The 4,159-nt window shown below is 45.8% G+C and overlaps 1 pseudogene; it reads right to left on the reverse strand.

Moving 5' to 3' along the window:
• Positions 1–2,173: 2,173 nt before the first annotated feature.
• Positions 2,174–2,274, reverse strand: LOC115031714 (U6 spliceosomal RNA; annotated as a pseudogene).
• Between the last annotated feature and the right edge of the window lie 1,885 nt (positions 2,275–4,159).

Raw genomic sequence — 4,159 nt, forward strand, 5'->3', positions numbered from 1 at the left:
AACTTGCTGGATGCCCAGTCTCAGGAATTGTATCCAACCCTGGTCCCTTCGTTACAGTTTGTGTATGTGGAAGCACAAGGAAGAAGGTGCCTAAATCCAAGGCTCCTTAGGCGGAGAGCCTGCTCTCGCTTCTCATGCCCCCCAGGAGGCATGTCTGAGGGCTACCTTCCTCCTCACATTGTCCTGCTTTTCTCTTTTGGATGTGGAACCAGCCCTCCATCCCCCAGGACTGGCCCTTTGGCTACATCATTAAAAAGTAGAATCAAATATAAACTCCAATTTCTTAAGGAAAAAATGCTTGCTTTTCTGTGACAGCTTCTCTGTGACACAGCCTGGATGCAACAAACCGAAGGGTGTATGTGCGGGTCCGGCTCAAGATCAGGAGCCCAGAATTTTTTTTTTTTTTTTGTCTTAGCCAGGGTTTCTATTGCTGCACAAACATCATGACCAAGAAGCAAGTTGGGGAGGAAAGGGTTTATTCGGCTTACACTTCCATACTGCTGTTCATCACCAAAGGAAGTCAGGACTGGAACTCAAGCAGGTCAGAAAGCAGGAGCTGATGCAGAGGCCATGGAGGAATGTTCCTTACTGGTTTGCCTCCCCTGGCTTGCTTACAGAACCAAGACTACCAGTCCAGAGGTGGTCCCACCCACAAGGGGCCTTTTTCCCTTGATCACTAATTGAGAAAATGCCTTACAGTTGGATCTCATGGAGGCATTTTCTCAACTGAAGCTCCTTTCTCTGTGATAACTCCAGCTGTGTCAAGTTGACACAAAACTAGCCAGTACAGTTTTGTTTTGTTTTTTGTTTTTGTTTTTTCGAGACAGGGTTTCTCTGTATAGCCCTGGCTGTCCTGGAATTCATTATTTGTAGATCAGGCTGGCCTCGAACTCAGAAATCTGCCTGCCTCTGCCTCCCAAGTGCTGGGATTAAAGGCGTGCGCCACCACCGCCTGGCTGTGGAGCCCAGGTTTTAACACCATCTTCTAGTTGTATCTCCTTTCCCTGAACTTGGGCAAATGGACAAAAGTTCCTCCTGTTCCGATCTTTATGGCCTTAAAGCACAGCCCCGATCTCTGTAAATGCGGCAAGTTGGAGCCAGACTCGTATGCTTTCTTCCTGCTCGCAAGCCTTCCCTCTCTTACTTAACGCACTTGTCACCAGATAAAAATTTGGTGGGGAGTGAAATGAAGCGTGATCTCATTTTATAAAGGCACCATTTGAAAAGCATTCCCTGGTCCCCCTAACACCAACCCCCCAGCTCTTGACAGCTTTTCACGATTCCGATTCCTCCTTGGAAAGGATGAGCCTGCAGACGGGACACTGGGAGGATGGATACTTAGGCAGATGCTATGTCCTGAGATCTACACCCCAGGACCTTAAACCCAAGAAGGGCTGCTTTGGAGACTGAAGATGCTGGGGCCAGAGGGCCAATGCCAAGTCACTGGGATGCAAAGGTTCCTGGATTACCACTAGCTAATTCTTTGTTAAGCAGAAACTACTGTAAAAAAGACAAGTGTTCTGGGCTCATCTTTCTATTACAGACTCAACAGTGAGGCTCCTGGTCAGCTTGTACCATTGTGTTCTCTCCCTTGAGTCTTCTATGAAAAAAAATAACCATTTGCTACGCCCTCCAGCCCCACAGGGGAACCTGCAGTGCCCTAAGCTACAGTTACAGGGGTTCCACATAAAACTTGGTTTTTCTTTGTGTATTTTCTCTTCCTTCTACTTTTTCTTGCTAATTGTTGGTAGTGAATTCTTCAGTCAAGTGTCCTTTGTCCTTTGAGAGCTTTGTTATCATGGGAAACTCTTGCTGGAATTTAACGTACTAGATATGCTAGCTCGTGCCTTAGACTCCGAAGTGGAAGAAGATTCTGTCCAAGACTCTCGGTAGACAAGAACCTCGCTGGGCGTGGTGGCGCACGCCTTTAATCCCAGCACTCGGGAGGCAGAGGCAGGCGGATTTCTGAGTTCGAGGCCAGCCTGGTCTACAAAGTGAGTGCCAGGACAGCCAGGGCTACACAGAGAAACCCTGTCCCGAAAAACCAAAAAAAAAAAAAAAAAGACAAGAACCTCACACTCTAACGTCATGAGGACAGCTAACTGTAGTTTCTTTTATTCTGCGATAAATGTGATTTGAGTTCAAGGTTCCTTTTTTTCACATTCAAGTTCATAAAAATATGGAATGCCTCATAGATTTGTGTGTCATCCTTATGTAGAGGGCACAGTAATCTTCTCTGTGTTGCTCTAGTACATGTGCTGCAGAAACCAGCACCCGGCTTCCTTTGAATAAGCTGGTACACGTTGTGGTGTTGCTCTGTTTCATTAAGGAAGGGAGCAGTTGTAGAAAGGAGCCAAAAAGTAGAGGATAGATATAGAAAAGGCCGTCGGATGTGTTTTTGGTAAGAAAGGATAAAAATAAAATATTTTTGAACACAGCATGTTGCAGAAGGTCCAGGTAAGAGAGCAATGGAACTTCAGGAATCTCTCTCTGTCTCTCTGTCTCTGTCTCTCTGTCTCTGTCTCTCTGTCTCTCTGTCTCTGTCTCTCTGTCTCTCTGTCTCTGTCTCTCTCCCACACACACCACACTACACACACACACACACACACACACACACACACACACACACACACTTAAACGATTTAAATTTCCTGCTCGATAGTGGTGGCCCATGCTTTTGATTCTAGCACTTGGGAGGCAGAGGCAGACAGATCTCTGTGAGTTCTAGGCCAGCCTAGTTTACAGAGTGAGTTCCATGATAACCAGAACCACCCAGAGAAACCCTATCTCAAAAATCAAGAACATTTTTACAAAAGGGTTTAAATTTCTTACAATCAAAACTCAGCACACTTATAAAGACTAAAGCCTGGTTCTTTATTTAGAACAAGGAGGTTTTCTTAAGATATTGATCTGTTCTTGGTAACATTGATAAGAACTGGCTTAAAGAACAAATATACAAATATTTCATGTTTATCAAGATAATTACTTGTGTTTTCTGTTGTTTATCAGGCTTTTTAACTGTGTAGGAACTCAAGTCTTTAATAAAATCAGGACAGACTTAAAGCCATGTTTATTTTGAATGTTATAGGAGAGTTGGATGAAGGCCCACCATGACTTCCTCAGGAGAACTGCAAGTTTCCTTTGGGGGCTCATCTAAAGCTTGGAGGTCAAAGCCAAAGAGGATACAGGGACTGAGAGGACACCCACATGTCCCTTGCTATGCAAGGTCATCCAGGACCTAGGAGATGACATGACTTCTCTAAAGTGGCCCTGAAACTCTGAGAAGTCACCTCTTCCGTTGATCAGAGAGGCCCTGGAGTCACCAGAGTTTAGATGGCAACTGTGTATATCCTGTAAAGAGAGCCGGTGAAGGAAGACATGTCCATGGTCACACTTGTGCTGTATGCTGGGAACTGTGTGGAATGTGATAGACCCTGATCCCAGCCTGCTGGAAATTGCTCATCTCTAGACAGAATTAGCTCCTGAGAGAGCCTCAGTTCCAGACCTGCCACTTTCTGCCCACCAGCTTCTAACTCTGCACCTTGTTCTCTGTAGTACTAGTACTCGAAGCAGCCTCCAGTTCCAGCTTCCATTAAGCTGTCCATAAACGTGTGACGCTGCACCTCCTCATGCCCACGCTGCCCTCAGCACCCATCCCACCCCACCCTCATCATCACACACCTTTACTCACATCTCAGACTGTAAGCTGACTCTAGCTCTCCAACTACGCTGTTCTTGCATCCTAGAAGCTGAATGTGGAGGGGTAAACCACAGGACCACTCTGGCTCGTTCGTAATGAAACTCCCTGGAAGAAACTTTTGTACTTGTCTTTATTCCATCTCTATTTCTTGGACTAATTCCCAAGTTTTTCCTTCCACCAGTTGACCAAAAGTTGCAAAAGACCTTCATGGTACTAAAGCCAGTGGCGTATCCATTTTCTGTCATCTTAATGGCCAGCGGCAGTGTTTGACAGCCTGCCTGCTTTGCATATGTGATTTCCACTTGGCCTCCAGTGGTCTCTATCAACTTCTCCATTCACTTTTGCCTTCTTGATTGGATTCGGGAATTAAATCCTCACTCTAACTCTATGAGGAAACATTAGCCCTCCCCCGGTTTAAAGGTGATGAAACCAAGTCAGAGAGAGACTGGGCGACTCACC

Source organism: Mus caroli, unplaced genomic scaffold, assembly GCF_978045245.1.
Source record: "Mus caroli unplaced genomic scaffold, Mus_caroli_1 scaffold_8, whole genome shotgun sequence".
NCBI lineage: Eukaryota > Metazoa > Chordata > Mammalia > Rodentia > Muridae > Mus > Mus caroli.